Raw genomic sequence first — 14,424 nt, 5'->3', positions numbered from 1 at the left:
CACACAGAAGCTTAAAAAACAGCACAGTCATGCTATTGTTACAACAGTGGTCACGTCTCCCACCAAACACACAGCCAGCGTACTATATGACCATATTCATCTACATCTAATGTGCCAATGTTCTGTGTTTTGAAGAGGACATGAATGCACTGCCTCCATATTTTCATCTGGAGGTAAAGGTTGATTTTCTTCAGAACTTAGAATCTAAAATATAATGAAGGTAATAAAACACGCCTGAGATCCTGGAGACCTGATTGAATTTTCTTGCCTTTTCAGAAAGAACGTCAAGACTATATAAGAGTACCGTAGACTTATTTTATTAAGACTTATTGATCAAAAGAAAAAAAAGCAAAGTTAAACTTAATGTTATGGATGACTTTTAGAAAATAACCTCACTTTTCTGCAAGAAAACATCAATGATGCAGGTGAGGCTTGAACTCATAACCTTGGTATTACTCTGCAGAGCTTCTACAGACCTTGTACTGACCAGTTTCACCACTGGCTGATTAGCAGTGTGATTTTCTTGTGAACTAATCATTTTGAGAGTCGGGTAACAGACCCTGATGAGCTAATTAGTCATTAACATGACATAACCGTTCTACTATTGAACTACTGTGATTATGTAGTTGGCAATCAAACTTTCTTTTCTTGATTTTAGTGAAACACACAACAAGAGTAATTAACCCTTTCAAACTGTTAGGGTCAAATTTGACCCTTTTTGACATTTAGCAGCAGTAAAACTACCCTAAACTACATTCCTTTAGCCTGAAATGTTATGACTTTCCTTTCAAAAAAGCCCAAATACTCAAAAATGAACATGTTAAAAGATTTTACACTTTCATTCAGGTGCTACAAATTTCTCCAAACTGAGACTGTTTCTGGTCTAATTTGAGCATAGTCCATACGATTTTAGATCAATGCAGTATAATGCAATGAAATATATTAAAATCATTATGACTTGTATTACTTTGTTGCTTTTTAAAAGCAGGATATGATACTGTGTGATAATAGATATTTTTTTGTCAAAAACCTTAAACATACTTCCAATTTTCTAAACAGTTATTTCAGATAGATCATACTTTCTTTTTGTGAGATATGCTGCTTGGACATCCCAAATAGACCTAAAGTTCAAACTTAAACATTTTAGTTCTGGGATGAAATTGAGCGTAACCACACTGTAAAGATATACAACTCTCAGAGTATGTCAGGGTTAAAATAGTGGTACTAAAACATGACTTAACTATGGTTTTTTGAAACCGTGTTACATCTATTCAAAAGTTTAATTTAAAGTAACCTTTAAGACTTAAGACTAATTCCCTGTCTCTTATTTGATGGCAAGGAGTGTAAACATTTTGTAAGGGCTACCTATCTACCTATGTCAGAATAAGACTTTAATATGTCACTCCACTCCAGCAATAGAGTGGAAAGAGTCCCAACAGACAAACCAAAGTATTTTCAACTTTGATTGTGTACAAAAAGCCTATAAAAAGGACATATCGTAGAGTTTGAGTCCATAAAGGTAACCTACTAAAATTGAACAAAGTACTGTCAAAAGATGACCTCTGCTTCCATTGAAGTGGATCAGTACCTGGACATTTATGCACAAAATGAGCAAGTGTTCAAAGCAGAGGCCGTGAACATCACCTGTCGACTCCTATTGACGTATTCTTGATTGATTCATATAACTGAATCAATCAAGAATTTTTATTATCTACAGGAGGGCAATTTGTATTAACAGAAAGCTTTGGAAAAGCTTTGATGACACAATAAGACAAGACAATAAAAAAACAAAAAAATAAATAAACTCTACTTTGAGCTATTTACTTATTTAGGAGGCCAACAGCAACATGGACAAATGAGTTCTTAAGTCTGTTGGTCCGGCACCTTGACACGTTACATCTGCACCCAGAAAGAAGCACGACCTCATTAACAAGCAGATGTTTCTGATCAATCAGGATATTACAGGCTTCCTTTAAAGTTGTGGCTTTATTCGGGTTATTCAGATTCATGTTACGTCTGCAGCCTTGACACATGAAGCCAATTCTAGTTTTGTAAAGTGATTAGTCCAGACTGGCAGACGCATGGAAAAGTAAGAACACATTAAATAAAACAAGAATGAAATATTTCCATAAAAGTTGGATATTTTTTATGCAAAGCATCAACCTTGTGGTTCAGATGTCAGCATGTTGTCAATCAGCATGCTCAGATGTTTGTGCCAGCTAACTTCAACTGATTGAGCATCAGTGACGGTAAGGAAGATAACTGCAGGGTTCCTCCCATAATCAATAATCGTCTCCTTGGTTTTAAAAAAACAAGACTTGCACCACTCTAAAAACAGGAGCAGGGTGAAGACTGTCAGGAGTCAGCAGGGACAAAATAACAGCAGACTTCATGATGTGATGCGATGTTGCCTGAGCATTTGCACACAAAACAAATTAAAAGTAGAGATAAAACCCATCCCTGGAGTAATGCGCTGGATGATAAAAGAACATTTGATAAAACACCATTGACATTCACATTCTGCAGCCTTTCATTTAAAACAGCCGACATAAAAGGCTGTGATCAATATCCTGATGGCTCTTCAATCTGTGTGCTAAAATATTAGGCTGAGCACAATTAAAAGCTGAATTAAAGTTAATAAAACCTAGTAGTTATTTGGCGAGGACATATGTAATGAAGTGCTCTTGTCATTTGCACATCCTTTTGAGACCTGTCGGAGAACAGAGTGGGTCCAGATCTGCCTGAACTATGCTCAACGTTGCTTCCTTGGCCATCCTTTTGGATGTTTTCATGATTAATTAGGTAAGAGCTATAGGCCTGTAATCATTCAGTGTTTTCACACAGGAGCAATTATCGAGTCTTTCCAAATGTGTGGGGCCCTTTGGAGGCAGGGGGACACTGAATAGATAAAATATAAAATGCTTACCAACTTTTCCTGCATAGTTCTTAAGAATATGACTTCCAATTCCATCAGGGCCCAAACTTTATCCTCAATCCTTGCTCAGACTAAAACCGTGTCTTTAAATTGATGTGAGCTCTGCACTTAAATCATGCTTACTAAAACATGCTGAGACATTAACACCGTTTTCTGTCTTGTGTTGCAAAGGACAGTGTTTGGCGCCACCCCTGGACACGTACCAGTATCACACACCACAAGTCAACTCATATTTTGGCTTTTAGATTCCCAAGCAATTTTTGTGCTCTTATTCCAATCTTTAAAAATATCTGACGTATCAATCATTCTGTGTCACAGTAACTCTTTCAGTCATTTAAAATTTGAATCAGTCATTTATCTTCACTTTATTAACTTCACTTGCCAAATTCCTTATTAAAAGCATTGTTTTAATTCTGAAATTAAAATTAATGATAATAATCTTTTTACTGAAATATCTTAGATTAGGCTACTGTTCTACAGTGAGCAGGCTTAGTTCATCTGATGATTTGCAGAAGCATAGCCCTAAAAATGCAGTAAAATGCTATTTTATTTGAATTCATTATTTATTCTGAATCAAAATAAAACACAGCATGACACAAATGGCTGAGGATGTTTTCTGAACACTTTATTTACATTTTTACCAATTACAATTAACATTTGGCTGGGGAAAAAAAGTAATAACTGTATAAGTCTACACTGCAGTATAACAAAATATGTGAACCTTTCAAAATAAAAGAAGGTTGCATTCACTCTAAAATGGTTACCAGATTATGCACTATTCATTTTCTTAAAACTAAATGATGGAAAAGAAGTTGAAATGAGTTATATCCACCCATCCAGTATCTATACCTGTTTATTCCCATTCAGATTCACAGGGCAAATGAGTTATAATTCTATAAATTCAATCAAGTAGTTATAATCATAATAACATAGTTATCGTATAATCATTAATATATTAATAATGAAGTTATAGCATACAATTTTGCATGTTCACTGTGTTAAATTGCCCAAACCAATTTTACTTATAACATACACTGTGAGAAATAAATGACTAATTCCTCACATGAATTAAAACTTTTTCCCGACATTTATACATCCCTTCTCAAGAGTGAACACAAAGCTTAGTCTTTTCTGTTTCCTTGCCCTACTGATTATCTTCAAAAACACACATTTTAATCAGTTTCTCCAAAAGGAAAGCAGTTCTCTGTAAGTCCTGCACGTAAAGAACCTTTCACTTTGTGTGCAACACGACACAAAGTGCTGCAGTCAATGGAAGAAAGGTAAAGCTCTCTGTGGACAGGCATTTGTGTGTTTGTCAGAACCAGGAGAAGTAACTGACACGGCAACTGGTACAAAATTAATGAAAAAAAAGAAAAAGAAAAACTGAGCAGGAATACAAAACAAACAATCACGTGTTGTGAACTCACGTATAATAGCTCAGCCACGGTTCTCCTCAGTATTGGCCCATTTGTCAGAGAGCTTGCCAAGTATTTCCTCTCCTGGCCACCAGCAGAAGGAGGCCTGTCACCAAGCAACTGCAACTGAAGCGGCAGCAGGCGGAAGCGTGGCTTCAAATACTCAGAAAACACAAAGCACACACACACCTGCTACACTCACACAGCTTGCACACTTAGAATAAACGCTAAGAAGAATACCTACTTCTGAACAACACTCATATCCAGGATTAAGTGTATGTGGGGATGTTCTGGTTAATTTAACACGTAAAACAGATGTTTTCTTACTTTATGTCATACATGAAACTATACTATACAAGTATAGTACACGTGATACAAGCTGCCACCAGCTGAATCACTTCTCAACAACAGTCGAGGTGGAAGCGTGTTTTCTGTTTGTTTATCTGACCGTCACTAAATAACTGTTATCCTGTAAAAGCAGGATTATTTTAATTTGTTTGGATCCTCCATCTGTTAAAAAGCCATGCTTGATATGTGATGCATTTGGTTTATTGCAACTCCGTTATAATGCAGCAGCCATACCGTTAACACAACAGTTGGCTTGTAGGAGTTATAGTGTTTAACCTCTGCCACCCCTGACAGTAATCATGTATGGCTTTATAAAGTAGATTATAGGTTGCTCAAATAGACACAATTTGTGTTCCATGGCTTTTCCCGTGTCACATCTTTTTCATATTTTAGTAAATACACCATAACTCAATCTCCTAAAACTTCAGAACAAAATAGAAAATGAGTAAAAATAACCCACTAATGTATGTATACATGCATTTCTAAGACTTATACCACCCCATAATAATACTACTAATAATACTACTACTACTACTAATAATAATACTAATACTAATAATAATAATAATAATTTGAAATTCCCCCTATCTATCTATCTATCTATCTATCTATCTATCTATCTATCTATCTATCTATCTATCTATCTATCTATCTATCTATCTATCTATCTATCTATCTATCTATCTATCTATCTATCTATCTATCTATCTATCTATCTATCTATCTATCTATCTATCTATCTATCTATCTATCTATCTATCTATCTATCTATCTATCTATCTATCTATCTATCTAATGATCATAATAATAATAATAATAATAATAATAATAATAATAATAATAATAATAATAATAATAATAATAATAATAATAATAATAATAATAATAATAATGATACAAGAAAAATATTATTTAGAAACTGTTGAAGACAAAATTAAGGGGGTTTTGTAACTTAAGTATAAATACAAACTCTTGAATGTTTATTAAATACGGATAAAGACAACACTTCCAACTTTGTCTTCAACAGTTTTAGTTGTCGTCAACAACTAAATAAGGATTTTTGCATTATTATAAATACACTGGGTAATTCTGTGTTCGTTAGTATGCTGAATGACATTATGCAATTCTTACGAGAAACCATTTAAGACGCATCCAGCTGTTTAACAGCATGACTGCAGTCCTCTAATCCCACACTGAGACTCTACCTCCAATTTGCTTTGCCTCTATTCCATCCATCCCTCCATCCGTCCATTTTCTGAACCTGCTTACTCCTGTCCGGGGTCACAGGGTTTTGCTGCAGGGGTTCTGCCTCTATTATGAACGCAAAATGCTCCTTTTCAGTTGTAACAAGACAGTAACTTGAGCGCTTGTGGAGAAGAAATATACAAAAAAAAAATGCAATTCAAAAAGTATTTTATTGCTCTACACATGTGCACACAAAAAAGTGACATATTTGATTATCTGTCAGCAGGGGCGTCAATTGGGTATGCCAAGGTCTGGCAGCCGCCACACCTTGGCTTCAAGGGTTAAATGTAAGTGTTTGTTTTTTTAAATACATTTATGGAATTACTCTGTGTCTCTTTGTATTGATTATTATATTACTTAATACATATAGAATAACTACAAATGCAAATCAGAACAACATGATTTCACTAGTTATTATACACTGCAAAAACTCAAAATCTTAACAAGAATATTTGTCTTATTTCTAGTTAAAATGTCTAATTTTTTGTCAAAAAAAATCTCATTACATTTAAGACAAGACTCAAAAAAAACAATTTTCACCTGTGTCAAGTAGATTTTCACTTAAAATAAGTAGAAAAATCTGCCAATGGAACAAGATTGTTTTGCTTGTAATGAGAAGATAAATCTTGTCCCACTGGCAGATTTTTCTACTTATTTCAAGTGAAAATGTACTTGAAACAGGTGAAAATTGTCAAATAACAAGTTATTTTTCTGGTAATGACTCTTGTTTTAAGTGTAATGAGATTTTTTGATCAAAAATGAGACATTCTAACTAGAAATAAGACAAATATTCCTGGTAAGATTTTGAGTTTTTGCAGTGAGCGAGACTGCATTTGAAAAAGTTTCAATTTCCTTGACCACACAGATCAGCTACATATCAGACTTCTGTGATGAGTATTTGCTGGACGTGCTGATTGATACTGTAGTTAAGTTCTGTGACTCGTAACCTTGCCATACCTTAGCTTCCACTGAATTGACGCCACTGTCTGTCTGACTGAAAGAATAAACAGTAACAGTGACTGGATGGTACTCCTCGTCGCCTGTGGGGGGCGCTGTGGAGTCGGCCGGCTCAGTCCTGTCATCCACGGCAGAAAGCAGCTGTGCGGTGGGAGGACCGACTCACAAACTACAGTTAGAGCGAAACTCCGAGGTGCTCAGTTAGCCCGGAGGTCGGAGATTAGAGGCTTTATCTTGCATATGTTGACTGTATTTTATTTTTTGCGGCACGTCAACAACAACATTTGCAGCTCTCGCCCTGAAGTGACGCCGTTCTCCGCCGTGAACGTGCGCTGTAATGCAGGGAGAAGTCATGGACTGACCGGCGTTGGCATCTCACCTTCGGAGCCGTCAGGACGGCTCTGTGCGGCAGGAGCCGGACTCAGTTCTAAGGTAAGAAACTCTCTGTCATGGAGGATTTTATCAGAGAAAACACCCAAGCTGTGAACACCGGGCTGCCAGCATCCCCCATCAGTGCAGGTATACACCATCACATATCTGCAGGGTTTGCTGCAGCTCACCGGGGTCTCTGGGTGGGGTCTCCAGAGTTTCACTACCAACCATGTGTGCACTGGAAGTAGGGTTGCCACCTTTCAGAAATAGAAATAAGGGACGTCCTGATTTCAGCAGCGCAGGAGCCAAAAAAAAAGCCCCAAAACCTCTAAACTGAATAGAAATGTGTTTATTTTATATGAAAAAACAAAATGCTTTGATTTAAAGTTTAAAGTGCTTTAATAGCTTTGAACTTGCATGACTGTACAGACAACCATAAAGCAACTGAAATATCCTCCTATGCTATGTATGTCCACATCAGCCCAGATGTAATATAGCCTACAGGTGAAGAATATGGTGTAAAAGTTAATTTATTTCAATAATTCAACTAGAATATGGTGTAAAAGTTAATTTATTCAATAATTCAACTAGAATATGGTGTAAAAGTTAATTTATTCAATAATTCAACTAGAATATGGTGTAAAAGTTAATTTATTTCAATAATTCAACTAGAATATGGTGTAAAAGTTAATTTATTTCAATAATTTAACTAGAATATGGTGTAAAGGTTAATTTATTTCAATAATTCAACTAGAATATGGCGTAAAAGTTAATTTATTTCAATAATTCAACTAGAATATGGTGTAAAGGTTAATTTATTTCAATAATTCAACTAGAATATGGTGTAAAAGTTAATGAAAATACGGTACAAATCGTGTCCCGTATTAGTTCAATACGGGACGCAACATTTTTTTCTCAAATAAAGGACAATTCCGTATTTTGCGGGACGGGTGGCAACCCTAACTGGAAGTGTGGACCATCTTGTAAACTTTTCAAATTCAAATGGCCACACCAGAAGCTTCTGGCTGGGCTGCAAGGAGTCCAATGGGTTAGTGTGTTTGCAAGGATGTATCTGACACACTCCTGCCTCAGCCAGAAGCAGATGTTTTGCACCTCTATGGATGTCTGGTCTGCTGTCCAGACTGCAAGGCATGAGGATCTTCATCTACACAGATCTGAAGTGGTGTGTAAGAGAAAAGAAAGTACCTTGAAACCCATTTGCAAATTCCCCTACTTTACATACACGTAACACGCACACACACTCTGTCTCCATCTTACACACACACGCACACACTCATACACCCCCAGAGATGTTGAGAGTAATTCATTGATTTCAAAGTGCTGCAGGCTTTGCTGCTGTTGAGATGAAGGGGGGCAATCTTAGTCTTAGATGCTGGCAAACTAAAACACACACCTGGAGCATCTGTGTGACGTTATTATACATCTGAGTTATATTGAACATCTGTAAAATATAACTGGATTTGCACATTCTTGTTGGAAATTTACCCTTGGAATATTTTATGCAAAACAGAATATAAACATTTATCACCATTTAATATAACTTTTAAAAAGAAACCCAACAGCTGTTGCTGTTGAAATAAGTAAAACTTTTAGTGTTTAAATCAAAACTGATGTTAAAGTTGTGTCAAAAAGCTTTTGAAAGAACAAACAGATCATTTATCAATCTATCTGTACCTAGAAAGTAATCAAATTTCAATCAACATTTGTTTTAAAGTTAACTGATTTTGATGAGTTTGATTGCAACTGAAAGAGTGTCATGTAGTCTGAAGACAGACGCTGAACAAAAGAGAGAGACAGTTGGAAGCCGGAAGCTGACGGCACCCTGGAAGATGTTTAACATGATCAGATTTTTTTCTCCTTCTTGTATACACAGGTGTAAATGCGGTAAGTGTCTGTAAGTATGGTGGCATTTTGCAGGCGTGCTTTCATCTCGTGCTCTCTCAGCTGGCAGGCTCAGCCAGTAGCGTGTTTAAACAGGTCCACGAGGAAAAAAACGGCAGCCACAATAGCAGGTTCATTTCTGAGAAAAGTGCAGCTTCATGTTGATACTGAGCCCTCCTTTGGGTGCATGGAGTTGGAAAACTGGTTTGTTTCAACAGCAGCCCTCCAGCAGTTTTATAGTGCATTTTGTCTGTGAGTACCTTCAACCACAATGGTAAGAAAAAAAAAAGCCTCCACTTGAAAATGTCTTTCATGTTTGACACACTGGTCAAAACATTACTTTCGAAAATATGAACCATATAACACATGGATCAGACAGTCACACGTAAATCATATCGACAGCTGAAACACAAAAGCTCCCATCGGCGAAGTGATTTAAAAAATGTTTGGAACATCTTCCAATCTCCACCTTGCAACTCATTGATACCTAGTAACGACATAGTACAGTAGTCTTACACAGTTTATAATAACCAAACCAAACCTGCAACGCTGTCGGCTGTCCACATATTTTTGTTCAAAAAATGTGGCGTTTAGTAGCTAATGAGCTACTTAACACCACCCCCATGCAATGTGTCTTGCTCTCCCTGCGTTGTAGATTTTCAAACGAGAATCTTTTCATAAGCAAAAGAGAGGAAAGTCTCATCAAGAAAGATCATTTGAAAAGTAGAAGCAGATATCAGCGTCCACAAGACAGAAATACAATTTCTTACGGAGTTTGAGCTTTTTGTGATGGATTCAGGGTCTTGGTTTTCAGATATTGGATTTCAATTTTTTAAATACGGTATACGTCATTGTATTGACGCTATATACGTCACATGTAGTGATGGAGCAAACAAATAGAGCATATCTGTTGTTAGTTGAAGCTGATAAATGTTGAACAACAATTACGTTTACTGAAATTACAGCAACTATCGACAGAAAAGATGTAGTAGCTAGCAAGTGGACGGATCGCATCTCTTGGGAGGTGCACAGCAATCTTCAGAGAGCAGCGCAGCTCCTCAATTCAATTCAATCTTCAATTTCATTTATATAGCGTCTATTACAACAGAAGTTGTCTCTAGGCGCTTTCCAGAGACCCAGAACATGACCCCCGAGCAATTATTACATAAACATAACATAAATAATGAAAACTCCCCTAGTGGGAGAAAAACCTTAAGCCAAACAGCGGCAATGGAAAAACTCCCCTTTAGGAGGGAAGAAACCTTGAGCAGGACCAGGCTCATAAGGAGGGACCCTCCTGCCGGAGGCCAGCTAAAATGTACCTTAGACATCACTGATTTGGTATAAAGCATATGGCAAAGCACAAAGCATAAAGTCACATATTGAGATATGATTTCATAATAGTTTCGTCAATAATCTGTTCAGGATTTGAAGTGTGATTTTAAATCAAGTCTTCTGCTTCCTGTGATGCAGAAGAGTAAGTAATTCATACAATCTTCTTACCTATGCAGGCACTTCCTAGAGCAGTGGTCCTCTCTCCTGGTCCTCGAGAGCCGCTGTCCTGCATGTTTTTGATGTTTCCCTGCATCAACACACCTGATTCTAATTAGTGGTCATCACCAATCTTTCCTCCAGGTCTGCACAGTTCTGTTGGTGACACTGCCATCTGTATCAGGGTTTACTGGAGCAGGGAAACATCAAAAACATGCAGGACAGCGGCTCCCGAGGACCAGGAGTGAGGACCACTGTCCTAGAGTAACACAGCAGGTGGGAGAAACAGACCCAGGGAGGAATAAGGTAACTAGAGGTCCTTTCTTGGTTCTTCATGTCCCCTGAGAGGGCTGTGGGAAGTTTCAGCCTTCTAGACCAGGGGTCGGCAACCCGTGGCCCTAGAGCCGCATGCGGCTCTTTAGCGCCGCCCTAGTGGCTCCTGGAGCTTTTTCAAAAATGTTTGACCTTTTTTTTCTTTTTTCCTTTTTTCTCTTTTTTTCCTTCCTTTTTCATTTCCTTTTTAATCTCGACATTCTCAACATTTCGACTTTTTTCTCGAAATTGTACTTCAACATTAATCTCGGCATTTCGACTTTTTTCTCAAAATTTTAACTTTTTTCTCGACATTTCGACTTTTTTCTTGAGATTGTACTTCAACATTAATCTCGACATTTCGACTTTTTTCTCGACATTTTTGACTTTTTTCTCAAAATTTTGGCTATTTCCTCGACATTTTGACTTTTTTCTTGACATTTCGACTTTTTTCTCAACATTTCGACTTTTTTCTCGACATTTCACCTTTCGCCATTTGCCTTCATTCTAAGATCTTTCATTTTTTGCAGCTCCAGACATATTTGCTTTTTGTGTTTTTGGTCCAATATGGCTCTTTCAACATTTTGGGTTGCCGACCCCTGTTCTAGACTTTTTTTGGGTTGTTGGTGTTTGCGAGATACTGAAGTGCCGTAGTGATCTCTCTCAACAGGATCTTATTTACTTGGTCAGCACGGGAGACATTTTGATCATATGAATAGACGAGTGAACGCTTGTGAAAACACCTGGGGAAAAGAAGGGTTTAGGCTGGGGGATATCTGGAAGCAGCAGCAGCAGCAGCAGCAACAGAATGTTGATGAAAAAATGATGCAGCTTGCATCACACTGAAGAGCCACCACAAAGATGACGTGTTAGGGCTCGTGCAGTTGGGATTTTAATCCTTTGTTATGCAACTCCCTTGTCAGTTTAACAAAATCTGATTAATGTGAGACTGAACTGCCAGTCACTGGTTATGGCAAGTCAAGCTGAAAAAAAAAACTGTCAGTTTCTCGTGGCAATTCCTTTAACTAAACCTTATTCAGACATAATGCAGCAGCACAGTACAGATTTTCTGGAAGGTGATCACTTTCCTTTGTGTTCTGGTCACCTGCATGTCCCTGGCAGTGCAGAGACTAACCTGCCCTGGTGCAGGGCACTGCAGTACATCAACTTAATGCAGCATCATCAACCTAATACATCCGCCTAATCCACAGCGGTTTCGTAGAAAAGGGAGTGTGTGTATTTTTCCCTGTATTGAAAAAAACACATTCATTTGGTTTGGGTTCCAAGACTTTCTGATATTTTTTTAGCACCTTACACGAAGCTTACACAAAGCCAAATCAGTGGGTTTGATATGTTTTCCTGTTGACATTTTTCCTCCTGTTAGAGTCTGTGGATGAGACGGATAGCAGCTCCTTTCTTGTGGCTTTCAGCACAAAAACTTCAGACCTTCAGCTGCTACATAGATTAGCAGTGTCAGGACTGGATGCCCTTAGTGTCTTGCTTTTCTGACAGAGCTTACTGGCTTGTAACGGCCGTAGTTACTGAGGCGGTCACGCCGCTTGGGTCTGTGTGTGTGTGTGTGTTTTCTTTTTCCATGTCCTGCTCAAAAGACCAATAACTAGATTTGAGCTGATCGCCAGAGAACTGGACGGGGATTTCTCTAATCTCTCTCCGTGGTACTCAGTCTGTCTGGTCCATCCATCACATCCTTCACTCTGGGTCGTGCTTTTCACTCAAATAAAAAAAAAAAAACTAAGATGACTTTATCATATTATACATGTGTGCTGCAAAAACTCTTAATCAAATTATTATATGTGACATGTGAGTTTGATCAGTTAATTCAAATTATTGTTTTTGGTAATGATTGAAAATAGTGTTCTTATGTTAATTTGGGTAACCATGGTCAAATGCACCAGTTTTAGTAGCTTCATAAAACCTTCCTTTCCCGTTGAGTGATCATCTGCAACATAGAAAAATACTCAACACTGTAGTGTGTGCTGTTAAAAGTCAACACTTTGTTGCCAAAGAAGACTTGGAAGTGTCTGGGCTTTCCAATGTCCAACAAACCACTTCCGTTAGGATGTTTTTCCTACCTTGTTTCCTACCCTGTACAAGTCAATTTATAACCCAGTCTGCAGAGAGTGACATGCAGGCCAAGTTCACACATGCCTGCTTTACTCGTTTTATATGAGCATTAATTTTAGGCCTGTCCCAAATACTATATAATGGACTCAGGAGCTTCAGCAGAAGATTACAACAGATATCTGAAGCTTTGCTTTACGCGCGAGGGCCGGGGGTGAGGTAGGGTGATACGATGATGCAGCAAAAGAGTGCAAGACACTGAGCGAGGGAGGTCCACACATGAAGTGACCGAATGAACACAGCCTGCATGTGTGTTTAAATGCAGTTTACACATGCGACACTGAACGAGGGTGCGTTACTGAATGATGGGGTTAATGCACAGGAGGGCGGTCCACATGCACTTGAGTAGCGTGAGGGGTTGAATAATGTACAAGGAGTCTGTAAGACCTGTTAAGATAACGTCTTTCAAATTGCTTTAAATGTGACTTCTTCAGGTCACTTCAAGGTCTCTAGGTAAATTCAAAATCAGGCGAATCCAGATGAGGAAGCTCTGCTACTTTAAAACTCCTGGTAAGCAAAACTGCTGCAAAACCCCTGCAAAGCCAGTGCTTCCACTCCCCTCGGGACTGAGGCAAGAGACTGCTTCAATCACTGGGAAAAACATTTTAAAATATAAAAATACAGTAAATAAGAATTCATAAACACATAAACCAATCATACAGCAATTCACATTTGTACTAATCCACCTTCCATGACCCTGCCTGGCTTTATTTTCACCCTGCCGGCAAAGCTTCATTGGTTAAATAAAAATGTGGGTGTGTTCATGAACTCCTGAACTTAAAAAGTCTGTCAGAGGGATGTTAAGTGTTGAAACGCAGGATCAGTGAACATCATTATACGGTAGGAACTAGAACATTGTGGTTCAGGGAAAGTTCACCAGTGGATCATTGGAATAAGAGTGTGGAAGTGATGAGTGATCGGGAGAAATACAGAAATGCATTTATTTAGAAACGTTTATCTTACATTAAGTGGGACTGAAGCTACATGAAGAAGTTTCCCATGGAGAGAAATCCCCCTCATTAATACTTACTAATGTATGTTGTCATCCGGATGTAAATACCAAACCATTTGATCTTGTGTAAAACATGTTTACTAATGCAGACATCACTAAGTGCATTTGATTGTATTTTACATGCAGATGTTTAGATTCAACCTCACAGTTGTAATCATTTTACCCCTGAAAGACTTTCTCTGCATATAAATAGTTAAATGAATTTACACTTTTGAACGGATCATGTTCCTTTTGTACGCAGATCACTTTGCATGTATACATCCAATTTTACATACAAAAAAACCCCCAAAACG

The 14,424-nt window shown here is 37.8% G+C and overlaps 1 protein-coding gene across 4 annotated transcripts in view; it reads left to right on the top strand.

Moving 5' to 3' along the window:
• The first annotated feature begins 7,060 nt into the window (after positions 1 to 7,060).
• rhbdf1b (rhomboid 5 homolog 1b (Drosophila)) overlaps positions 7,061 to 14,424 on the top strand; it is a 42,965-nt gene continuing 35,601 nt past the window's right edge. For all 4 annotated transcript variants that reach the window (XM_061708532.1, XM_061708530.1, XM_061708529.1 and 1 more), the window contains exon 1: positions 7,061 to 7,332. The gene's annotated coding sequence lies outside the window, so the exon portion shown is untranslated. The remainder of the gene's footprint in view (positions 7,333 to 14,424) is intronic.

The sequence above is a fragment of the Cololabis saira genome, chromosome 19 (genome assembly GCF_033807715.1).
Source record: "Cololabis saira isolate AMF1-May2022 chromosome 19, fColSai1.1, whole genome shotgun sequence".
Taxonomy (NCBI): domain Eukaryota; kingdom Metazoa; phylum Chordata; class Actinopteri; order Beloniformes; family Belonidae; genus Cololabis; species Cololabis saira.
This window is presented reverse-complemented; position numbering and strand designations above follow the sequence as displayed.